Below are 27,407 nucleotides of genomic sequence, written 5' to 3'. Positions count from 1 at the left end.
AAATGTACTTATTTAACAAATACTTTAAACGGCTTTTAGTATTTTTAAAAACAACTTATTTATTCATTAATGATAATAATAATTACTAACAATGATAATAATAATAACAGATATGATTACTATTTATTCAGTTCAGTTTGATTTATCTGTCAGTCTTGTACAACTTTTTGCAGTGCCATGGACTGGAGCACACTAGGCTTCCCTGTCCGTCACCAATTCCCAGAGCTTGCTCAAACTCATATCCATTGAGTTGGTGATGCCATCCAACCATCCCATCCTCTGTCGACCCCTTCTCCTCCTGCCTTCAATCTTTCCCAGCATTAGAGTCTTTTCCAATAAGTTGGTTCATCAAACTATGTGGCCAAAGTTCTTCAGCACTCAGCTTTCTTTATGATCCAGCTCTCACATTCATACATGACTTTTGGAAAAACCATAGCTTTGACTAGATGGACCTTTGTTGGCAAAGTAGTATCTCTGCTTTTTAATATTGCTGTCTAGGTTTGTTATAGCTTTTCTTCCAAGGAGCAATCGTCTTTTAACTTCATGGCTGCAGTCACCATTTGCAGTGATTTTGGAGCCCAAGAAAATAAACTTGTCACTTTTTCCTTTGTTTTCCCATTTATTTGCCATGAAGTGATGGGACCGGAAGCCATAATCTTAGTTTTTTTGAATGTGGAGTTTAATCCAACTTTTTCACTCTCCTTTTCCACTTTCATCAAGAGGCTCTTCAGTTCCTCTTCACTTTCTGAGGGTGGAATAATCTGCATTTATAAGGTTATTGATATTTCTCCCAGCAATCTTGATTCCAACCATGCTTCTTCCATTAACTCATTTAATTATGCAAAAAATGTATTTGACATAACATGCTATCAACAAATTCTTATAAGCTGGTTTTGAATTTTCTACTTGTATCTTCTATTTTGATAAAGTATGTTGATGTCTTGTTTATGGTATAAATTAATGTTGTAGATTGAAATTTTTCTTGGCTGCTTCTAGGGACAAGCTCAATGTTTATGAACTGCTTTAAAGTGATTCAGGATATGTTTCCCACACATGAACTACACATGAATTAATTAGCTGGGAGGTTTCAAATGTAGTCAAGCTCTAAGAAGGCTTTAATCCATTCTAAAAGAGAATGAAACAGACTTATCTTACTTCTGACAGATAGACTGCAGTAAAAAGAATAAGGTGTCACTTCAAAATTAGACAGTGGCTTCCACCTTGGGCATAAATACTTGAGGATTCTCTATCCTACACTTTCTTAGCTTATTAACATAGGCGAAGTCAGAGTCCATGTTAAGAAGCGTGCAAGTCAAGAAGCCCATGTGGTAAGGGAACAAGGCCTTCCATAAACAATGAATGAACGTGGACTCAGGAAAGCACTCATCTCTGCAATTGAATTTCCAGATGAAACCACAACTCTAGGCAACAATTTGCCTATAACCTGATGAGAGAACTACGGCAATGGTACCCAGTGAAGGTGCACCTGGATTCTTGACTCTGTCCCACAGAAACTGTGAGATATCAAAGGTTTGGTAATAATAAATAACTAATAATACTTTTGTTCCCAATAAGTAGCAATAATATATACTTAAACTATGGAAGTGGTTTTGGGACTGAACAATGAGCTTTCAGGAAACTAAAAACTCAAAATGTTAGAAGACTCTGTGGAAATTTAGAGTTGAAGTTGCTGGTAAGGGCTTATAAACAACAATGATAGGTATCTTATTAAAACAAAAGTAAAGAGGTTTTATTATGCAGTGACATACAATTGAATAGAGACTAGCAATTCCACCTACTGAACAAAATTTATCTATCTAATATTTTTACTAAACCCTTGAAGATGCCAACTGACTTCTTGCTTCTTATTGGAAAATGTGAGACAAGATAGATAAATTCAAAAAAGAACTGTTAGATAAAAGGGAACCAGACCCAATGTTTGTGAATATCCTCAGCTTCTTCAAATGATTTTTCATACTAAAATAAAGAAATGACTTTCAAGCAAAGTTCAAATCTAGAGCACTGCCAAAAAACACATGATCTAAAGATGAAGCCAAAGACAAAAATCCTCTAAAGATTTTAAAGCTATGCATCTTAGGTCCTCACAATCAAACAGTAGCACTTCTAAGAAGAAGGAGAACACTGTGTCTCAGCAGAAAGTCAAGATAGCGAGAGATTTATGTTGAAAAGATCTGCAGATGAGACTTCTCTCAAATTCAGTAGTCCCCAAGAAGATTTACAGAAGATCCACAAATGTCTTAAAAGAGTTACACATGCAGAAACGTCACCATCATTTTCTGAGGGAGACAGAAACAGTAGAGAATAAAATCCCTTGGATTCCCTAAATTATACTGGCAGGAAAGAGTCTGAAATTGCTACCTTGCAGCCAACAGTAACTAAAAGAATAATGGAAAAGAATTGGCAACTCAGAGGGCAGTGCTAAGATTCCAAAGGGAGATACAAAAGCAATGGAGATGGAAAATTTTCCAGAGAATTGCAACCTAGTCAAGAAATATCCAACATTTGTCTAATCAAACAGCAAAATCAGTATGATCCAATAATTCCTTTGTTCCTCCAGTTCTTTCCATTTTTAAACAAGAATGCTTTTAACAATTTTTCTTTGTCTACCTCACAATTTTCTACTGAGTGTGAAAAGACAGATAACTTGTCATTGCACTTCCACAGGTAGGGGTCAAGTACTCAGGAAATATTTCAGGGAGCCTCATTCATACCTGAACCTGATATAAAAAACAAGATTCTGGATTTTAAGCAGATACTATATGAAAACCTTCAAAAGAAATTTTTGCATGTGGGAAGGACATGAATCATGGGGGGCAGAGGGCAGATTGTGTGGGGCCACCTTTTAAGGGGCCCTCAGTTCTCCCAACTCCTCATCTTTACAGGATTGTGCAATTACATCCCCTTATTTTTATTGAGCTACTGAATATTACTATGTTGTCATTTTAGTAACACATGATATTAGACTATGTTGAAAGATTTGAATGGGGGAAAAAAAAAAGAAAAGAAACAACCAGGAAAATCACCCACAAATCTAGCTCCTAAACTAGCACCCTTTAATTGTTTCATGGATTCTCTGTCATTTAACTTTCTGCCTGTCATTTCCTTTCTTTTAAAATGGACATAAGATGTTCACAAAAGGCTGATAAATGTTTCATATTTCATCAAATTGCTGGCAATTTAAAGCAATTGCATGTAATTCTATAGATAATAGTGCATAATACTTTCTTTTCAGTGGATAAGATTTTGTTTATTTTTGGATATGGCATTTAAGCTCAAAGTGGCATCACTTGGTCTAATGCTATTAATATATTTAGGTTATTGTTCAATCCCTTATCATGATGCATAGGTATGTATGAAATTATTCAATTAGGAAATTACCATGATAAATATAAAATGCCATAACTGATATTTTAAAAATATATCTGAGTACTGTCCTTTCAAGATAATTACCTAGTAGTCTATGAGTTTCTTTGGATTATCCTGTCACCATTCAAACTAAGGAACAGTTCTTTTTAAAATATCTTCAAATGAGACCTAGAAATGCCTTCAATATTTGCAATTACAAAGTAGATTCTAGAAACATACCAAAGGCATTGTGGGAAAAGTCCATGTTATCAAAGTCAGTAATATAATTTTTTGTTAATATAATTTGCCTAAAATACAAATATTTTTGATATGCCTTGAAAACTTCTCTGAGCTAAGTCCAAAAGTAGACAGGAAAAAAAGTATTCAACAAGAAAAGCTTTATTACAATGTAGCTTATTCTTTCAAAGTTAATAGTGTAAAGTCCAATATTCATTTGAGTCTGTAAGCTTGATATGGTTATAAAAATAATCCGTCATATTATAATCACATCTAATACATTTCACTAATTGTGTCTTTAAGGCTTAATAGAGTTATTTTTTTTTTTCCCCAAAAGCATTCAACTTAGACAACATTAATGAGATCAGACTTAATTTGTAATAGATTCAGTGAAATGAAAAAATAGGTTAGCTTGATATTAATACAATTGGCCAAAAGGCCAAACTAAATCCTTTTTTAGGCAAATTCACTGTCTCTATCCTGGCTTCTTGAGACTTGATACACTTGTAGTTTGCTCCAACAATTGAGTTTTTAATTATTATAGTTTTGCAGGCATCCCTGATGACATTAAATACTTATGACCTTGGATCAATTGTCTCACTTCTCTGTGACTCAGTTTTTTGTTTTGTACAATGAAAATAATATTTACTTTGCATTACTTTCGAGAGGATTAAAATAAATGACTCCATCATGTTGTTTAGCAAAGTACCTTCTGTGACAAGCACTTAAATAATATTGACATATCATTATGATCATTTTTTTATTTAATTATTTGCTTAATTATCCTACCCCTCCTCTATTTCTGTTTCATCTTCTTAGGTGAATGTTTTAAAATGCCATTAATAAGTGCTTTTTTCCATGAAATGTCCATGTCCATTGCGCATTGTTGGTCCATTCTTTATTTAGATAGGTTTATGAATTTAGTTTATTTATAGTCATACTTCACAGACTAAGAACCAGTTTGTTTTTTTCAGATGATCTTTAATGTGTTAAGCTGATTTATTGAATGAGCAGGAATAGTAAGACAGCAGAAGTCAACATTGGTTTTTATTGTTCTCATTCTTAAGTTGCTCCATCAGATTATCCTTCCCTAACTCAAAAACTAAGGTATATCCCTTAATTTCCCTTCTCAGCTTCACTTACTGACACACCATATCATTCTAAGAAATTGAAGAGCCCAGTCAAGGCTAATATAAACCTCAATTCTTTCTCCAATTTTTCTCGCCCCTCCCACAACTCACATAATTCCACGAGGACTTGGTTTTATGTCTACAATTAGGAGTGGGTGGGGCATGACAGGATTAGCATGTTTATCCCATTTTCATTTTTATTCTTTCTCCTTTTTGACTTTTAGCCTCCAGATCCTGGATAGTACCAGGAGGCAAAGGGAAGAAGAAATAGAGACTCTGGTTAAAATCTGATCCTAGAGACTTCTTTCATGCTCTGTTTCATGGGAATTTTCCAAGAATATTTGAAGATCTTTCTGATAAATTTCTGTTGCATTTCTTTCTGATAAAAGTGTTTCAGTTGCTTATCAATCACCTTTCCCAGACACTTCCCAAAAGTCTTTTTGATGTGATTCATGTTGGCACTTTGTTCACTTGGGCCAGAGTATCTTCAAGGTAAATCAAACTCAGCTACCTTTCATGAGGTCCACCTGAACCTTGAGAAAAGCTATCCAAATCTAGAAGTCAGGTTGCTCTCTCTGAGTTCTGTTCTCATACATGGCCACATTAGCTCCCTTACCTATAAGATGATATACCCCACATTCTCTGGTGGGCACAGGTCATGTTTTCCAACTGCTTCTTTTTAAATCACCCGCTTCTTGACTGGAAGTAAGGAGGAAGATAGCAGGCATTCTCACATGCCAATAAACAGGGGGAAATAAAAATGTTTAGGATTCAACCCTTTCCCAAATAAATGTCCACCATTTAAACTTTTGTTCAATACTCTTGCTTCCTTTTCCATACTCTCAATTAAATGATAGACAGGGATATCACCTGACCTTGCAGCACCAGTATTTTTTGTAATCTTAAGATGTGTGCATGCTAAGTTGCTTCAGTCCTGTCTGACTCTTTGTGACCCTATGAACCAGGATCCTCTATCTATGGGATTCTCCAGGCAAGAATGCTGGAGTGGGTTGCCATTCCCTCCTCTAAAGGAGCTTCTCAACCAAGGGATTGAATTCCAGTCTTTTACATCTCCTGCACTGGCAGGCAGGCTCTTTACCACTAGCATCAACTGGATCTCGACCAAAATTTGGAGGAAACAGAGACGTGTCACTTAATATCCTATTTATTCCCTCATTAATTATATTTTCAATTCATAGTTTTGGTCTGAGCAGTAATTCTGATTTCCATTATTTCCAAGTACCTGGGAGAGAACATTTTATAATGCACCCCCTGATACTGATAGTTGTTAACTCTTTTTAGTTACAACTCAGTCTCTAATTAGCTGAATTTTCCAAGGTAAGTTAATAATATAGAGAAGCATTAAAGCACAACAGCCCTAAATCTGGTGTAATTCATTTATTGAGCTGAACTTGCTGAGTTTTCATTCTTGCTTCATTTAGAAATTGTGTCACTTAGAGTATTTAATCTCCCTGAACTTTAATGTCGTACTCTGTACATTAAGAATAATAAAGCCACATCAATTGTGATAATTATCTCAGGGCATGCATTTTAATCCTTTAGTTCAGTGTGTGGCTCAATACAAACCCTTAGCATATCATGAACATTCATAGTTTCCCTGAAATCCCCCCACTGACTATTGCCCCCTTCACTTTCTTTCTGTGAAATTCTCCACTGTGTGCAGCAGTACAGGAAGCAGTGCTGCCTTCAGAACTACAAAGTGCCCGTATTCCCAGTTCCTTCTCTGAGCCCCATTACAGGGCAAGCATGTGTTGTACAGAAGGGCAACAAATCTCTTTTTGGTACTTTGGAGAATAGGAGGAGCAGGGAAGAAAAGTTATCACAGAGGCAAACACTGTAGGGGCCACCATATGAGCACTGTCTTCTGTTCTTGTTAAACACCAGGTAATCAGTTCAGGTATTTGCCTCTAGTTTCCTGTCCTTCCTCTAAACCTTTGATTTTTCTTTGGAACCTAGAATCATTGTTTGAAGCATGCAATCAAAAGCCCTGATGGACTTAATCATTATTAATTTTTTTTCTCTAATATTTGCCTTTAATTTTATTATGAGAAAAAGATACAGATTAGAAGAGCATTCAGAATTTAAAATTTTAGGCAGATGAGTTGTTCCTATAACTTTCAATGTGTGTGTGTTCTGAGTCATGTCCAACTCTTTTTGCAACTCCACGGATTGCAGCTCACCAGACTCCTCTGTTCATGGAATTTTCCAGGTAAGAGTACTGGAACAGGTTGCCATTTCTTATTCCAGGGGAATCTTCTTAACTCAAGAGAAGAAACCAAGTCTCTTGTGTCTCCTGGATTGGCAGGAAGACTCTTTACCACTAGAACAACCTGGGAAGCCTGTAACTTTCAATACTGCTTGCTAATTTCTGTGCTGCTCTCTCTCCTTTCTGTGTTAATCTTTTTAGTGAAGATGACCTCAAATTCCAGTCTTATCTCCTTTTCTTTTCTGCCACATACTTTTCTTTAACATTGTCTTCTAGCAGATGTTTTCCAACTTGAATAAATACCTATATTGATCTATTCAGAAATTAAAGAATGCCTATATTTGTACTATTTAACAAATACTTAACAGTAAATATTACTCAATTTTATTGTAACTCTTTCTCCACAAATATTTTCTTTCCAATGCATTTTCTATCTTGTTAAACAACCAGTATTCTACATGGAAAATTTACATACATTTTCCTCAAATTCCCTTAGGTAATTACTTGCAAATCCTAGTGATACAACTTGACACAATTTTTCACTTCATCCTTCCTCTTGTAATAATGTGAGTCTGTGCCAAGTCACTCAGTCATGTCAGGCTCTCTGGGATCCCATGGACTAAAGCCCAACAGGCTCCTCTGTCAATGGGATTATCCAGGCAAGAATACTGGAGTGATTTTCCATTTTCTTTTGCAGGGGATATTCCTGACCCAGGTATCAAACCTGTGTCTTCTGTGTTTCCTAATTTACATTAGAAGATACTTTACTACTGTGCCACCTAATACTATTGCATTAATTTGAATCCAATTATTTTTTTCCTGAATTGTTGGGTTAGATTCCTGGCCAATTGACTTGCCTCCAATGTCCACTTATTCATGATACATGAGTTCTGCAGTTTATTCCCAGAATAAGTTTTCTAAGCTGAAACCTAAACTTTGCCTTTTTTTTTCTTTTTCCATTTTCCTCAAGCACCTCCAGTGACTGCATCTTTAAAAGTTCACTTACAACAAAAACGTTAAGTACTTTGAGTAAAATGTTAACTGGAAATAAAATTTTACTCTTGTATAGTCAAAAATACACATTGATTTCCTTTCCACCATTGTGTAGTTGAAAAGTCCCATCTTTCCTTCTGTGTTTTATCCTATTGACTCTCCTTCTTCTTTGTCTCCACTTCCACAATCTCCATAATACTTTCTGCTTGTAAGCCAACCTTTCATGTACCAAATGCCATACTAAAACAGTGGAACAAACTCTCTTTATCTTAGACATCATTTCTTGGTTTCATTTTGGTGGGGCAAAAACAAAATTTTAGTTTATGTATGGATACACATGATGGTGGTGGTTCAGTTGCTTTACTGTGTTTGACTCTTTTGGGACCTCATGAATTTTAGCCTGCCAGGCTCCTCAATCCACAGGATTTCCCAGGCAAGAATACTGTAGCAGGTAGCCATTACATTCTCCAGGGAATCTTCCCGACCCCGGGATCAAAACCTGTCTCCTGCAATGCAGGCAGATTCTTTACCACTGAGCTATCAGGGAAACCCACTGAATTTGTAGTCTTCAAAATCTTCAGAATCTTTAGTTTTTCATTAATTATGTCCTATAAGATAGTTGAGTATTTAAGTTAACAAAGTGTATTGCTAGTCAAATATCCTTTCCAACAGTGGCAAGTAGTTTCATGAAATGTAATAAAGGTGGAAATCTGATAGTGGTAGGTATAGAGTAGTATTAAATTGCCTGTGTTGATGTTTAGTTCTGACCCTGATATATTTTCTAATTTATTTTTCTACCATAATATCTGGTGGCAGAGGCTGCAAATTGCCTTCACATATCTCCTATATTTACAGATCTATTTTATAGCTCTTTAATGATTTTTATTTAAGGTTACATTTTTACAACACATAAAATTCCAGAGTCTCTCTTACACTTATATACTCCATGTGACTAAGATTTAGCCTATGTGGTGTGAATAGAGGTGTGGATGGGACTTCTAAAAATAATTCTTTTTATAAGAAGTGGTACCTCTTTTATTTACTTATTTATTTATTTCCTTCCTTTATTTTTCTAGCCTGCTAAGTGGCCAAGGTGATACAGCTCCTATAGTGACTCAATGGACATGCATTTGAGCAAACCTCAGGAGGTAGTGAAGGACAAGAAAGCCTGGCATGCTGTAGTCCATGGGGTTAAAAAGAGCTAGACATGGATTAGCAACTGAAAAACAACAGCACCACACATAAATGAAAACACAGTAATAAGCTGGAGCCAGTATATATGCAGAATCAACAGAATGCATCTCACCCCAATTCTGTATCAGTGATGTCACTTTGGTAACTTGACCACCAAGGACATTTATACCAGAGAACTTAGCAAATAAGACAAATCAGGTGGTTCAACCATATTTTAAAACCTTAGACCACAGTTGTTAAACTCACACTACTGCGACACATATGCACACTACACACACACACACCAGGCCCGAGATGTAGTAGACAGTCTATCACTCCTGGCTTGCAGAATGTACTTTCTCATTTCTTTGTCCTCATTCTACTCATTTCCTTTGGAAGACCTTGCACCTGTCCTCTGTTCATGCCACCCTGCTAATCTCTTCCTGGTAAATATCAATTTATTGTTCAAGACCCTGTATAAGGGTAGTCACTTTATATTTCCACATTTCAATCTTTGGTCTCAGAATTAAATTCACCTTCCTTGTTCTCCTGTGGCAATTTCTTCGTTTCACTACATTACTCATTAGCATTCTCTCTTCTTTATTTTCCTCCCACCCACCCCCCCCCCCCCCGCCAGTAAATGGAGATCTCCTAGAGGGTAGAGAAACTATATCATTCCTTTTTACATTACTCAAAGTGCCTAGCAGAATTCATTGCACCCACTTGAAACAGAACAGAATATTGCTGAGCTTATTTGGCTTTATTATTAGTCTGGAAGCATCTGTGGATGAAGAATATTTTGTTATTTTCTTAGAGCTGTCTAATATAGTGCTGGCTTTACAGAAAGGAAAGTAAATGTTTCTTTTGTTGTTATTATTATTATTTTATTTAACTTCTTCAAATGAGTCTATATTATATAGCATCATATCTTAATAAAAAAGCCCAGACTCATTGGTTTGAAATCTGTTTCTCTGACTTTTGAAGCCATAACTTTCTGCACACTTTAATTCACTTTTATACTGTATCAAATGTATGATTCAATTTTACAGAAGCACTGTGTGATGGTAAAACAAAAGGTGAAATTCTCCAGAACACTGTTCTTTACACCTGGGTATATTTACTAAGCAATTGTTTTTAAACATAACACTAATTTTAGTAAATATTAAATAACATTGTATATTTTGTACTAATTTTGCATTATGTTTTTGAGTGAATTTTTATGTTTTTCTTTCCCCTGTTCAATCATTTGCTTCCAGTAGAAATTTTCTACCAGGATCCTCTGTCCATGGGATTCTCCAGGCAAGAATACTGGAGTGGGTTGCCATTTCCTTCTCCAGGGGATCTTCCCAACCCAGGGATATAACCTGGGTCTCCCGCATTGCAAGTAGACCTTTTAACCTCTGAGCTACCAGGGAAGCCCAATCTACTAAGTGGGACACAGCAATTATATATTTTGTTTAGTTAAATGACAGGTAATATTTTAAATATATACACACACACATATGTACATATACACATACACATACATACATAGTTAGGGCTTCCCTTGTGGCTCAGCTGGTAAAGAATCCACCTGCAAAGTGGGAGATCTGGGTCTGATCCCTGAGTTGGGAAGATCCCCTGGAGAAGGGAAAAGCCACTGCAGTATTCTGGCCTGGAGAATTCCATGGACTGTATAGTCCATGGCATCACAAAGAGTTGGATATGACTGAACAACTTTCACTTTCATATACATAATTTAGCTACTAGACTATTGAAATAATAAGACAGTATATCTTATCATCAGTATTTTACTACACCTGAAATTTTTAAGAGTTATCATGCCTAGAATTATGAATATAGACTTTAAAATACCCATCACTCAATATGTTGGCTTGTATGTGAAATAATTTTAATCAATAGAAAAAAGGAAAATATGAGATCAATCCATAATCTACAATTAACTAGTTTTGTGACTAAGCTTGCTTGAGATTCAATTTTCTTTTATGGATTATAATAAGATTGTTTGACACTGTCATTGAGCAAATAAAATGATATATGCACAATGGGTTGGAAGTTATAGTGTTATAAAATATTTATTTAAATATGTGCTGAGATTTCCCTAGTTGCTGAGAATAAAGTGATAAATAAAACAGATGTGGATGGAGATTGTTTTCTGTAACCAAGAATACAGTCTAGTAAGATAAGCAACAATTTTTAATAGGATTTTCTACACTTGCTATTTTCATCCTTTCACCTTCTCTCTTCTCAGCGGCAACTTAAAAGTCCTGTCACTCTGATCTAACCACCTTTATCATTCTTTTTTTGTAACTGAATCTAACAGAGCATTGGATATTATTAACTTATTTATTAAATGTCCTCTTTTCATTCTTTCTACCTGAATTAATCAGAGTTCTCCAGAGAAACAGAACTGATAGTTTACATATAAACAAAACAGTCTAAAAATAATTTCAATAAATAGCAGATAACACTGTAAATTTTTTATTGATTTTGCACTGTATTTTAAAGTTATTTTTTGTTTCTTTGTTTTTCCTTAAAGTTATTTACTTCCAGTTAGTTAGAGAAACATACAGCAAAAGTGGAATTCTAAGGAATTGACTCATATGATTATGGAAGCTGACAAATCCCAAGATCTGCAGCTGGCCAGCTAGAGACCCAGGAGTGCTGATTATACAATTTCAATCTAAGTCCAAAAGCCTGAGACTGGAAGAGGAGATGATGGAGCTCCAATCTGAAGGCTGGCAGCCTTGAGACTCAGAGAAAGCCAGTGTTTCAGTTTGAATCTGAAAGCAGAAAAATCTAATGCCCCAGTTCAATGACAATCAGAGAGGAGAAATTTCCTGTTAGTCACAGGAAGATCTACCATGTTGTTGCATTCAGGCTTTCAAATGATTGCATGAGGCCTATCCATATTATGGACAGCAATTTGTTATATGAAAGTGAAAGTAAAGTCGCTCACTCGTGTCTGAGTCTTTGCAACCCCATGGATTGTAGCCTACTAAGCTCCTCTTTCCATGGGATGTTTCAGGCAATAGTACTAGAGTGGGTTGCCATTTCCTTCTCCAGGGGATCTTCCTGACCCAGGGATCCAACCGGGGTCTCCCGCATTGTGGACAGATGCTTTACCATCTGAGCCAACAGGGAAGTCCTGGTTGTTGTATATATGTATGTAAATTTCATCCAAAGACATACCCAGAATAATGTTAAAATGTCTGGGTACCTCATGGCTCAGTCAGGTTGATCCATGAAATTAACCATTATATTATTGTATGATATTCTCCAGTTTGGCCAATTCTTTTTTTATTAACTAATTTTTTATTGCAGTAGAGTTGCTTTACAATGTTATGTTAGCTCCTACTGCATAACAAAATTAATCTGTCATACACATACATATATCCTCTCCTTTTTGGATTTCCCTCCCATTTAGGTCATCACAGTATATAAAGTAGAGTTCCCGGGGCTATACAGTGTGTCCCCATCAGTTGTCTACTTTGTGTATAATATCAATAGTGTATATGTGTCACTCCCAATCTCCCAGTCCTCTCATTCCACTCCTTTCCCCCTTGGTATCCATACTTTTGTTCTCTATGTCTGAGTCTCTATTTTTCCTCTGTGAATAAGCTCATGTATATCATTCTTGCAGGTTCCACCTATATGCATTAATATATGATATAGTTTTCCTTTCTGATTTTCTTCACTCTGTATGACAGATTTTAGATCCATCCATCTCTCTACAAATGCCCCTATTTGCTCCTTTTTATGACTGAGTAATACTTCATTGTATATATCTACCACATCTTCTTTATCCATTTCCCTATTGATGGACTTTTAATTTGCTTCCATGTCCTGGCTATTGTAAATAGTGCTGTTATGAACACAAGGTACACGTGTCATTTTGAATTATTATTTTCTTTGGGTATATGCTCAATAGTGGGATGCTGGATCATATGGTAGTTCTATTTTTAGTTTTTTAAGGAACCTCTTTATTGTTTTCCACAGTCTGGCCAGTTCTTAATAGACTCTTCTTTCTATGACCATTCTTTAAAGGTTTTTCTTTCCCTGGATTTTCTTTATAAACCCTTTCAGATCTCACATATATGTATAACAGAAAGGATTTGAATAGTTAAGTCAGAATAAAATTAATCCTATTTCTTATTCAGAATCAGCTTTTATGAATTACTGAATGGATACAAACATCAGGCACAAATAAACCATTCTTTTTTAACGTACATGTGGCTCCTGAAATTGCCCCTTTTCTCCCATATTTAAGCATGCTTCATTTTAGAATTAAAAGATGAGGTATTTTACAGCCAATATATGAAGAGACAATGATTATGCAAAAGAGCTGTTTCAAGAAATATATTTCCATAAATCCACAAGCTATGTCTTTTTTGTTTTTGTTTTTGTTTTGTTTTTATAGGAGGAATGATGTAGCAAGAAATATGCTGCTAAAATATTTTATTACTAAAGGATCTTCATTTTTTTTTTTCTGGTGGTAACTAAGATCAATGTCTTTTCCAGAAACACTAATCTTTAGCATGCTCACAAGAAGATTATATTGAAATTATTTTTTTCCCAGAGAGCTTAGACAGATAAGAAATGTGTTTAAAGCCTGCACATGACCTTAAAATAGGAGGATTATCCTAGATTATCTGACTGAGTCCAAGGTAATCACCTGAGTCTTTAAAAGCAGAAGAGGAAAACAGAGGAGTCGGTTGCAAAGATTTGGTAGAAGGGTTGTTGAAAATATCGGAGGGTGAGAGAAATTTGACCCCTCATTGCTATAGGGCTGTCATATAGAAAGCTCAAGAAGGAATACAGGCAGTCTCTAAATGCAATGACTGAGCCCTGGCTGACATTTCACTGAGGCAATGGAAACATAAGTCATAAAATTACAAGACCCAGAACTGGGCCAACAACCTGAATGGGCTTGGGAGCAGATGATTTCCAACACCTCCCCATAAAAGCTTAACATGAGGACTCCTTGATCTTGGCTTTGTGAGATGAGGTGTAGAGGAACTAATCCAGCCAACCAGGGCTTGTGACCTACAGAAATGTGAGATGATAAATTTGTGTTATTTGCATGAGATGAAAGATTTCTGTTAAGTCACGAATTTCATGGTGATTTGATAAGGCAGCAATGGAGAACTAGGGAAATGTTCAAAATTGAACTCATTTTCTTACTGCACGTTTCACCCATTTCTCAACTCTTCTTTTTGCTTTTCCAATCTGATTCATCCAGTTTCTAGATACAAAACCAAGATCATTGTAATTTGATTTATTAGAATCCTTAACCAGTTGTGAAATCCCATCAGTAATAAACTCAAAGCATTTTTTTAAAATTTTTAGTAAGGCAACTATTAAAATTTTTTTTGCCTCCTCCTTTTGTCTATGAAAGAGCCATTTCTCTGTTCCCCCCTCTTTTCCCTTCCCCTCACATTGTCCTGCCAGCCTGTGGGGATAACCTTGTCTATAACCAAGAGAAGTAGGAGGTAGCACAGAGACCACACTATACTTTCACATGGTGCCTCTTCAGGCCCTAGTGGGTGTAGAGTCACACCTCAACCTGGGACACCCAGGCTAGAAGCCAGACTATGGAGGATGAGATGGGGACTGAGGTGCTTTTAGGTGTGGCTGAAAGCTTAAGGCTTTGGGAAGGTGATGGTGGAAGGGTTGAAGAGGGGGTTGTTCTTTCTTAAGAAAGAAGGATAAAGAATTCATGCCACCCAATATCCAAATGAATTGAGGTGTGTGTGTGTGTGTGTGTGTGTGTGTGTGTGTGTGTGTGTGTTCAGTTTTAGATATCAACTGGTGATCTCTTCTTTTGACAAGGTAGAGTTATCTGGGCACCAGTAAATAACTTGACTGCTAGGCACCACCTTTTAAAAATCAAAGACAATGAGTTTAGGAAACAGTGATGTGGATGGTTGTATGGAGAGAACATACAATGTGAGAATTTCATTTCTTATGTTAATGCTCATTGAGAAAGTATCCATACCAAGAGACTCTCAACAATAAAAAAAGACAGGTGTATAATCCTATGACCATAAACATGTGGTCACAACGGCAGAGATAAAAGATGTGCATGTACCTACCAACATGGATTCTTTCTCATAAAGCCTAGTTCAGTCATTGTTTCTGGGGATTCCTCCAAACTAGCATGAAGGAAAGCAACCCTGTGACTTCAATAGGGTAAAATTTTTGAAAGCGAAAGATAGATGTCTTCAGATCTCTCCCATTGTTAAAAGAGAGAAGTTTGACACAAATTTTTAATAGAAGTATGCTTTTCCTGATCGCATTGCCTGTAAAAAACACTACCATCTAAAGACAATTCTTGATCTACTTCTGTGATATTTTGCATAACTTTGCTTATACATAATTCACTCTAATATCAAAGGAAGTGCTCCAATGGAGAAATGGCCACAGAATCCAGTGATACTACTACATACAGTATTACAGGAAACATCCATCCTAATGGTATGTTCAAACAGCATGTCAACAGCTTAGCTAACACAATAGTTCTGGAAAAAAATTTCTTCAAGAATTTTGTCTCTTCTCCACCTGCTAAACCAACAGACAATATATGGTGCAGTCACTTCAGTAGCTATTTAAAAACAGTTCCAGGGGCCAGAAAATGGTTTACTGCCACTGCAACTTTAGTGTCTGCAAGATTTGAGGTCCTTTTAGATTTCATGTCTTCTACCAAAAAGCACTGTTCAGTTTAAAGCCATCACCTGATCACTTCTTCCTACTGAATGGCAAAAGGGATAAAAAAAAGAGAAGATAATTTACCAACAGACTCCAATGACATGAGGATCTAGAATTTTTTTAACAGAATAGGGGCAATCTGAAACCAGTAGGATTAATTTTGCATTTTTGATGCCTCTATGCTCACAAGCAAAAGACTGAAATTACAGCAAATTCATCTTCAAAAGAAAAAGTAACTATGTCCTCAGAACTCTCTGTGATTAAGTTCTAGATTATACCAAAAGGCTTGTAATCCTACCAGCTAAAGTGTCACCAGACTGTGAAGAAAACACACAAAAAGTAAGAAAAGAGAGAGGTATGTATCAATACATACATTGCTACAGAAGCAATACATATTGCTAGAGCATCAAAGACTCTAATTTGTTTCACCAGCTTTCTTGCATTCAGATGCTTGTATCTTTCCTTTTCTCCCTTGCTTTTCACCTCTTTTCTTTTCACAGCTATTTGTAAGGCCTCCCCAGACAGCCATTTTGCTTTTTTGCATTTCTTTTCCTGGCGATGGTCTTGATCCCTGTCTCCTGTACAATGTCACGAACCTCCGTCCATAGTTCTTCAGGCACTCTGTCTATCGAATCTAGGCCCTTAAATCTATTTCTCACTTCCACTGTATAATCATAAGGGATTTGATTTAGGTCATACCTGAATGGTCTAGTGATTTTCCCTACTTTCTTCAATTTAAGTCTGAATTTGGCAGTAAGGAGTTCATGATCTGAGCCACAGTCAGCTCCTGGTCTTGTTTTTGTTGACTGTATCTTTGGCTACAAAGAATATAATCAATCTTATTTCGGTGTTGACCATCTGGTGATGTCCGTGTGTAGAGTCTTCTCTTGTGTTGTTGGAAAAGGGTTTTTGCTATGACCAGTGCATTTTCTTGGCAAAATTCTGTTAGTCTTTGCCCTGCTTCATTCCGCATTCCAGGCCAAATTTGCCTGTTACTCCAGGTGTTTCTTGACTTCCTACTTTTGCGTTCCACTCCCCTATAATGAAAAGGACATCTTTTTGGGGTGTTAGTTCTAAAAGGTCTTGTAGGTCTTCATAGAATTGTTCAACTTCAGCTTCTTCAGCATTACTGGTTGGGGCATAGACTTGGATTACCATGATATTGAATGGTTTGCCTTGGAGACAAATAGAGATCATTCTGTCGTTTTGGAGATTGCATCCAAGTACTGCATTTCAGACTCTTTTGTTGACCATGATGGCTACTCCATTTCTTCTGAGGGATTCCTGCTCACAGTAGTAGATATAATGGTCATCTGAGTTAAATTCACCCAGTCCAGTCCATTTTAGTTTGCTGATTCCTAGAATGTCAACGTTCACTCTTGCCATTTCTTATTTGACCACTTCCAATTTGCCTTGATTCATGGACCTGACATTCCAGGTTCCTATGCAATATTGCTCTTTACAGCATTGGACTTTGCTTCTATCACCAGTCATATCCAGAGCTGGGTACTGTTTTTTGCTTTGGCTCCATCCATTCATTCTTTCTGAAGTTATTTCTCCACTGATCTCCAGTAGCATATTGGTCACCTATTGACCTGGGGAGTTCCTCTTTCAGTGTTCTATCATTTTGCCTTTTCATACTGTTCATGGGGTTCTCAAGGCAAGAATACTGAAGTGGTTTGCCATTCCCTTCTCCAGTTGACCACATTCTGTCAGACCTCTCCACCATGACCCACCCATCTTGGGTTGCCCTGCGGGCATGGCTTGGTTTCATTGAGTTAGACGAGGCTGTGATCCTAGTGTGCTTAGATTGACTACTTTTCTGTGAGTATGGTTTCAGTGTGTCTGCCCTCTGATGCCCTTTTGCAACACCTACCAATTTACTTGGGTTTCTCTTACCATGGGCATGGGGTATCTCTTCACAGCTGCTCCAGCAAAGCACAGCTGCTGCTCCTTACCTTGGACGAGGGGTATCTCCTTACCGCCGCCCTTCCAGACCTTCAACATGGGATAGCTCCTCTAGGCCCTCCTGTGCCCCCGTAGCCACCACTCCTTGGGTTGTGCCTCCTGGTCACCGCCACTGGCCTCGGACGCGGGGTGTCTCCTCCTTACCAGAGAATAGCAAGAAGAGATAAGAAAGCCTTCTTCAGTGATCAATGCAAAGAAATAGAGGAAAATAACAGAATGAGAAAGACTAGAGATCTCTTCAAGAAAATTAGACATACCAAGGGAACATTTCATGCAAAGATGGGGTCGATAAAGGACAGAAATGGTATGGACCTAACAGAAGCCGATGATATTAAGAAGAGGTGGCAAGAATGCACAGAAGAACTGTACAAAAAATATCTTCTCGACCCAGATAATCATGATGATGTGATCACTAATCTAGAGCCAGACATCTTGGAATGTGAAGTCAAGTGGGCCTTAGAAAGCATCACTATGAACAAAGCTAGTGGAGGTGATGGAATTCCAGTGGAGCTGTTTCAAATCCTGAAAGATGATGCTGTGAAAGTGCTGCACTCAATAGGCCAGCAAATATGGAAAACTCAGCAGTGGGCACAGGACTGGAAAAGGTCAGTTTTCATTCCAATCCCAAAGAAAGGCAATGCAAAAGAATGCTCAAACTACCACACAATTACACTTATCTCACATGCTAGTAAAGTAATGCTCAATATTCTCCAAGCCAGGCTTCAACAATATGTGAACTGTGAACTTCCTGATGTTCAAGGTGGTTTTAGAAAAGGCAGAGGAACCAGATATCAAACTGCCAACATCTGCTGGATCATGGAAAAAGCAAGAGAGTTTCAGAAAAACATCTATTTCTGCTTTATTGATTGTGTGAAAGCCTTTGACTCTGTGGATCACAATAAACTGTGGAAAATTCTGAAAGAGATGGGAATCCCAGATCACCTGACCTGCCTCTTGAGAAATCTATATGCAGGTCAGGAAGCAGCAGTTAGAACTGGACATGGAACAACAGACTGGTTCCAAATAGGAAAAGGAGTATGTCAAGGCTGTATATTGTCACCCTGCTTATTTAACTTCTATGCAGAGTACATCATGAGAAATGCTGGACTGGAAGAAACACAAGCTGGAGTCAAGATTGCCGGGAGAAATATCAATAACCTCAGATAAACAGATGACACCACCCTTATGGCAGAAAGTGAAGAGGAACTCAAAAGCATCTTGATGAAAGTGAAAGAGGAGAGTGAAAAAGTTGACTTAAAGTTCAATATTCAGAAAACGAAGATCATGGCATCCGGTTCCATCACTTCATGGGAAATAGATGGGGAAACAGTGGAAACAGTGTCTGACTTTATTTTTTTAGGCTCTGAAATAACTGTAGATGGTGACTGCAGCCATGAAATTAAAAGATGCTTACTCCTTGGAAGAAAAGTTATGACCAACCTAGATAGCATATTCAAAAGCAGAGACATTATTTTGCCAACTAAGGTCCGTCTAGTCAAGGCTATGGTTTTTCCTGTGGTCATGTATGGATGTGAGAGTTGGACTGTGAAGAAGGCAGAGAGCCAAAGAATTGATGCTTTTGAACCGTGGTGTTGGAGAAGACTCTTGAGAGTGTCTTGGACTGCAAGGAGATCCAACCAATCCATTCTGAAGGAGGGCAGCCCTGGGATTTCTTTGAAAGGAGTGATGCTAAAGCTGAAACTCCAGTACTTTGGCCACCTCATGTGAAGAGTTGACTCTTTGGAAAAGATTCTGACGCTGGGAGGGATTGGGGGCATGAGGAGAAGGGGAAGACCGAGGATGAGATGGCTGGATGGCATCGCTGACTCGATGGACATGAGTCTGAGTAAACTCCAGGAGTTGGTGATGGACAGGGAGGCCTGGCATGCTGCCATTCATGGGGTCGCAAAGAGTCGGACACGACTGAGCAACTGAACTGAACTGAACTGAGCTGAACTGAACTGAACTGAGCTTTCTTGCACTAAGTCTTTGAAGATATTGGGGCTACCATTTTTCCTATGTCTCACATATTGTTTAGATTTCACAGAATGACAAGGCATATCTGAGCAGTGCAGATGTGAAGTGTATCTGATACTGGATTTGCACCACTACGATTCTCTGTCTCACCTGTATGTTTGCTTGTTTGTTTTCTTCTACCTACTGCATCCAAATTTGTAAGGGTAACAATCAGCTTCATGTTGCAATATGACTATATCCTTCCTCAGGTTCATGCAGTCCAGATGTGGAAGGATGTTAATTACTCCTGGGGAGAATTTTTGATGAACTGGAGATGAATGCATGTGAAAAAATGCTTCCATCTTTCTTTGGAATATTTGTTACAGCTTCTTAAGTGCTATTGTGAGATCAGAAAGGCATCCATTTAATACAGCACAAATTTGCACTCTTTCTCATCCTTTCCTTAAAATGTTCTTCCTAATTTCTCATAATATTTGGATTACATTCCCCAATAATGTTGGTTTAGAAGTATGGAGGGTTTTTTTTTTTTTTTTAACTTCCATGTTTTTCCAACTCTGTAAAAATAATTCCAGACCCTTATGATAACTGGTGGAGAAGAAAATGACAACCCACTCGAGTATTCTTGCTAGAGAATCCCATGGACAGAGGAGACTGGTGGACTACAGTCCATGGGGTTGTAAAAAAGTCAGACATATCTGAGGGACTTAACAAAAGAAACAAAAAAAGATAACTGGAGCCTACCTGTAGTGTATTCCTATTAGCTTTTCTTCTAGTCATTTTGAAGACAAAAATCATAGTAAAACAAAATAAAATGTTATATTCAGAGTAAAAGATATAAAATGATTCCAAGAGTAAGTAAATATAAGTAGAAACAGATATCTTAGAATTTTGAAAACTAAACTGAAGGTATTAGCTCATAAGCAACTAGAGATTCATTGATAATTTTTAAATTTGGAAGTCACATTTTGAAAGTTGCTACTTAGAGAAATTAAATGTTCATTTAGGAAGGAATGATTCAGAAAATGATTTGTGTATAGTTGCCAGAAGAGAGGCTATTTCAGTAATCCAGGTGTGAGATGATGAGCTCCAGAACCAAGGTGGTGGGAGTTAGCAAGTAAATAAAATGACACATTTACAGACATTTGGAGAGAGAGATTGACAAAATGTGAATGCCTATAAAGAGTAAGTGATGAAAGAAGAAAGTGCAGTAAAAATAACTAGGCGCATCAAACTGTGCACAAATTATTTGTTTTCTGAAATGCATATTTTTCTGTTTCATGAAGCAGATGACCATATTTTAAGAAGTGGCTGTCATTCAGATAAAAATATAGTTTTAGCATTCTATAAGCTTATTGGAAAAGAGATATTAACTGAGAGTTAATTTTAGGCCATGAATTTGGCCAGGTCTAGTGAAGGAGTAACAATGAATAAAACAGGCAAAAACAATTCCTGTTTTATTTGTCATTTACATCCATTGGATCATAGAAAAATTAAGAGAATTCCAAAAAACATCTAATTCTGCTTCATTAATTACACTAAAACCTTTGACTGCATGAATCACAACAAACTGTGGAAAATTCTTCAAGAGTTGGGAATACCAGATCACCTTACCTGCCTCCTGAAAAATCTGTATGCAGTTCAAGAAGCAACAATTAGAACCAGACATGGAAAAACAGACGGGTTTCTAATTGGGAAAGGTATACATCAAGGCTGTATATTGTCACCCTGCTTATTTAACTTATATGCAGAGTACATCATGTGAAATGCTGAGCTGGATGAAGCACAAGCTGGAATCAAGATTTCGGGGAGAAATATCAATAACTTTAGATATGCAGATGACACCACACTTATGACAGAAAGTGAACAGGAACTGCTGAGAAGGGGATGACAGAAGATGATATGGTTGGATGGCATCACAGACTGGATAGACATGAGTTTGAGCAAGCTCTGGGGGTTGGTGATGGATAAGGAGGCCTGACATGTTCCAGTCCATGGATTCACAAAGGGTCAAACATGACTGAGTGACTCATCTGAACTGAATTCTAAGGGGGAGACAAATCAAGATGCTTGATTTACATAATATTTTAGAAGATTATGAATATAATAGAAAAAAAGACAGAGCTTACTAAGTAGGATCACAAGTGCTAGAAGGCAGGAAATTCAGAGCAGGGTGATTAGGATAAGCCTCTCTGAGAGGGGATATTGGAACCAAGCCTAGAAGCAAGCCAGTGAGGTAGTTGGAAAAGAGCCCTCAGAGCTGAACGAACAGCTAAGAAATTTCTAAGGCAGGATATTCAGAAAGGAAGAGCAGCCAGCTCAAAATGCTTCCACTGGCAGAACTCAGACAATCTGAGTTTCTAAAAGCTGTGTCCATGAGTCTTTGAGCACATTCCTGATCTCTGAAACACAAAATTAGTGGAGACTTACTTGGTACTTTTCATTCTCCAGACCTGAAATCAATTATTTATCAAAGAAATCAGTTTACAAAACAGTGGACTGAATTGGAATCTTGTCATGCTCACTGTTGGAGTGGGGTCTTTTCTTCTGTGCTTTTCTCTTTCACCTATAAATTGATTATACTTTCAACTCCACCCTTCCCAACACCAATGTTCATGTGTGCACGTTCAGTTGTTTCCAACTCTTTGCAACCCCATGGACTGTAACTCCACCAGGCTCCTTTATCTGTGGGATTTCCCAGGCAAGAATGTCAGAGTGGATTGCCATCCCCTTCTTAAAGGAATCTTCCTGACCCAGGAATCAAACCCGAGTCTCCTGCATTGCAAGCAGATTTTTTACTGCTGAGCCACCAGGATAGTCCCTAATTGGACCATAATGGTTTTACAATCTTGTATTAGTTTCTGCTGTACAACGAGGTGAATCAGCAATATGAAAGCATATATCACCTCCATTTTAAGTCCTCCTTCCACTCCAGGACAGGGAGGCCTGTCGTGCTGTGGTTCATGGGGTCGCAAAGAGTTGGACACGACTGAGCAACTGACCTGAACTGAACTGAACCCCTCCAAACACATCCCATCCATTTAGGTCACCACGGAGAATTAGCCAGAATGCTATGTGTTATACAGCAGCTTCCCACTAATTATCTATTTTACACAAGATAGTGTGTATATATATATATATATACACACACACGAAAAAGATGTCCTTTTCAATATAAGGGACTGGAATTCAAAAGTAGGAAGTCAAGAGATACCTGGAGTAACAGGCAAATTTGGCCTTGGAGTGCAAAATGAAGGAGGTCAAAGACTAACAGAGTTTTGCCAAAAGAACACACTGGTCATAGTAAACACTATCTTCCGATAACACAAGAGAAGACTCAACACATGACATCAACAGATGGCCAATACCAAAAACAGATTGATTGTATTCTTTACAGGGGAAGATGGAAAACTCTATACAGTCAGCAAAAATAAGACGCGGAGCAGACTGTGGCTCAGATTATGAACTTCTTATGGCCAAACTCAGACTTAAATTGAAGAAAGTAGGGAAAATCACTAGACCATTCCAGTATGACCTCAATAAAATCCCTTATGATTATACAGTGGAAGTGATAAATAGATTTAAGGGCCTAGATTCGATAGACAGAGTGCCTGAAGAACTATGGATGGAGGTTCATGACATTGTACAAGAGGCAGTGATCAAGATCATCCTCAAGAGAATTAAATCCAAAAAGGTAAAATGGTAGTCTGAGGAGGCCTTGCAAATAGCTGTGAAAAGAAGAGACGCACAAAGCAAAGGAGAAAAGGAAAGATATAAGCATCTGAATGCAGAGTTCCAAAGAATAGCAAGGAGAGATGAAAAAGTCTTCCCCAGTGATCAATGCAAAGTAATAGAGGAAAACAACAGAATGGGAAAGACTAGAGCTTTCTTCAAGAAAATTAGTGATACCAAGGGAACATTTCATGCAAAGATGAGCTCAATAAAGGACAGAATCGATATGGGCCTAACAGAAGCAGAAGATATTAAGAAGAGGTGGCCAGAATACACAGAAGAACTATACAAAAAAGATCTTCACGACCCAGATAATCATGATGATGTGATCACTAATCTAGAGCCAGACATCCTGGAATGTGAAGTCAAGTGGGCCTTAGAAAGCATCACTATGCACAAAGCTAGTGGAGGTGATGGAATTCCAGTAGAGCTATTTCAAATCCTGAAAGATGATGCTGTGAAAGTGCTGCACTCAATAGGCCAGCAAATTTGGAAAACTCAGCAGTGGCCACAAGACTGGAAAAGGTCAGTGTTCCTCCCAATCCGAAAGAAAGACAATAGAAAGAATGCTCAAACTACTGCACAATTGCACTTACACACTAGCAAAATTCTCCAAGCCACGCTTCAACAGTATAGGAATCGTGAGCTTCCAGATGTTCACGCTGGATTGAGAAAAGGCAGAGGAACTAGAGATCAAATTGCCAACATTCACTGGATCATTGAAAAACCAAGAGAGTTCCAGAAAAACATCTATTTCTGCTTTATTGAGTATACCAAAGCCTTTGACTGCATGGATCACAAAAACTGTGGAAAATTCTGAAAGAGATGGGAATACCAGACTACCTGACTTACCTCCTGAGAAATCTGTATGCAGGTCAAAAAGCAACAGTTAGAACTGTATATGGAACAACAGACTGGTTCCAAATCTGCAAAGGAATACATCAATGCTGTATATTGCCACTCTGCTTATTTTACTTATATGCAGAGTACATCATGAGAAATGCCAGGCTGGATGAGGCACAAGCTGAAATCAAGATAGCTGGGAGAAATGTCAATAATCTCAGATATGCAGATGACACCACACTTATGGCAGAAAGTGAATAGGAACTACTGAGCCTCTTGATGAAAGTGAAAAAGGTGAGTGAAAAAATTGACTTAAAACTCAATGTTCACAAAACTAAGATCATGGCATCCTGTCCGATCACTTCATGGCAAATAGATGGAGAAACAATGGAAACAGTGACAAAGTTTATTTTGGGGGCAGCTCCAAAATCACTGCAGATGTGACTGTGGCCATGAAATTAAGACACTTATTCTTTGGAAGAAAAGCTATAACCAACCTAACAGCATATTAAAAAGCTTTGTCAACAAAGGCTCATCTAGTCATAACTCTGTTTTTTCCATTAGTCATGTATGGATGGGAAAGTTGGACTATAAATAATGCTGAGTGTTGAAGAATTGATGCTTTTGAACTGTGGTTTTGGAGAAGACTCTTGAGAGTCACTTGGTCTGCAAAGAAATCCAACCAGTCAATCCTAAAGGAAATCAGTCCTGAATATTCATTGGAAGGACTGATGCTGAAGCTGAAACTCCAATACTTTGGCCATCTGATGCAAAGAACTGACTCATTGGAAAGTCCTTGATGCTGGGAAAATTGAAGGTGGGAGGAGAAGGGGATGACAGGATGAGATGGTTGGGTGGGGTCAACAACTTGATGGACATGAGTTTGAGTAAGCTCGTGGGGGGAGTTCATGATGGACAGAGAAGCCTGGTGTGCTGCAGTTCATGAAATCAAAAAAGTCAGACATGAGTGAGCCACTGAACTATACTGATCTGATTTGTAGCAAGGACAGCACTTCAGCCAATCAGCAATGTTGCATCACAAGATGTTTCCTAGCCCTGTCCTTTTCTCCCCTCTTTTGCTTAATGATCAGTCAGATTTAAAATCTGTTCATTTTAAGAGAAATACAGTGATCCTGTCTCTCTTGCCTTGAAGTTCTAAGCTTTAGTTAGAAACTCTTCAGTTTTCTGTAGTGATCAGATAAATACTCATCTCACAATCTCTACACATACTGTTCTATCCTGTTGTGTCTCCTGTCTACCTAGGTTAATTACTTGAGCATCTCATCTTCTGGGGTCTCTTCATAGCCCTCACGTTTATTTGAAGTCCACAATTAGTGTGTGCTTCTGACATACTCTGTATACTGTACACTACTTTAAAATTCATATAAATCCATTATTGAATCCAGATCTTTACAATACAGTAAATTCACTGAGGTCACAGAGGGTATTGTCTTGTTTAAAATCCCCTAAGTGCTTAGAACTCTGTAAGTCAAATTTAGTCAAATCATTGACTGATATATTTTAACTGTTCTTCCTAGAGTGTCTAAAGTACATAAATTTGTTACTCAGAAATATAATGCTTATTATGCCCACATACAAATGTGTATTTCATCTCAAATAGTCTATTTGAGGTAGAGGCTCATTTGACTCTTTTTTTGACATTATGGCAAGGTTTCTGGCTTTCTGATATTTGTCTCTATTTTACTCACTTGAAAAGCAGGAAGAAATTGGAGAATATTTGTCAAATTTCATGCCTGCTTATCAGCAATTCTTCTGGTGCTTTAAGTGGAAGAGAGGAGAAACATCCACAGAAATAAATCACTTAATTCTTGCCTTTACTACTTCTAGAAGCAATGAGATCAATTGTATATAAGAGGCAAAATAGTATGTTAATAGCACCTTTTATTCAGGAATGTCAACCAAGTGGCCAATTTTCATTTGCTACAGCATTATGCGAACCTGTTCTATATCTGTCTTAAAATATAACAGACACAATAATCACTGCTATTAATTATGATTGAAGATCTATTCCACATATTATTAGAAGTAACTTTTATGAATTATTTAATGTCAAAGGGTCAATAGAAACTATTCAATAGATTATAAATCAGCAACTTTTTATTGAAGACCTACTATGGGCAATAAAAATTCTAGGTCAATCATAGTCAACAAAAAAAAAATGGATATAAAAATTCATGCTCTGGAATTTGAATTTTAGCATGGGAAATAGTAACAAAATGAATAAATTAGTTGAATAGTGTATTGGAAGATGTTATGAGATATAAAGAAATATCTTGCATTGGGTTTGTGGGAGTGATTGTGTTGCAAAGAAGAAAGAATTCTGACTCTGTGTTGGAACTGTTTCTTTGATTTGCTTTTCATCATTATTGTTATTAATCATACATAATGGCCTACTCCAAAGGACCCTGCCCCTCTGCCTGACTGTTAAACTAGAGTGCATTTTTTCAGAACCCTGTCTGCCTGCAGTTGGCAGGAAGAAAGAAATTAACACATCCCCAGCCTTAGGCTTGCCATTCTAGGAGATATTTGCAAGATTAATGGCCTTTTTATTTTGTTTCTTCACCTCTCTTCCACCTCTGTTCTATAGAAGAACGTGACATCTAGACTTTAAAAGAGATGGTTATTTTGAGACATTAGTCTGCAATCTTCTCAGTTGGCTCTCTTTCTGACCAAAGTTGTATTCCTTCCTTCAATACCTGGTTTTTTGGATTCATTGGTCTGTCCTGTGGTGAGCAGAGTGATCTTGGACTCCTTAACAGCTGTGATAAAGATTCTCTAGTTGAACAAACTCTATTCAGGCTTCTGTGAACTCTCTTCTCAAAATAATCCTGACTTTTGGACTTCCAGGATCATCTATGCGTTGCCCAATTTTAGCAAAACTCTTGCTAATCCAGTTTAGCCAGATCCTTGATAATTAATCTGGTTCCATGTACTCCACCTTCCCCAGGTAATGTCTGATTACTCTGGCCTGCTTTCATCAAGAAGTCCATTAACTAGGTTTATTCAGAATCCCTCCTCACCTCTGATGATTTCTC

The sequence above is a fragment of the Budorcas taxicolor genome, chromosome 20, assembly GCF_023091745.1.
Source record: "Budorcas taxicolor isolate Tak-1 chromosome 20, Takin1.1, whole genome shotgun sequence".
Lineage (NCBI taxonomy): Eukaryota > Metazoa > Chordata > Mammalia > Artiodactyla > Bovidae > Budorcas > Budorcas taxicolor.
The sequence above is the reverse complement of the archived record's forward strand: the minus strand, read 5'-3'. Positions refer to the sequence as shown.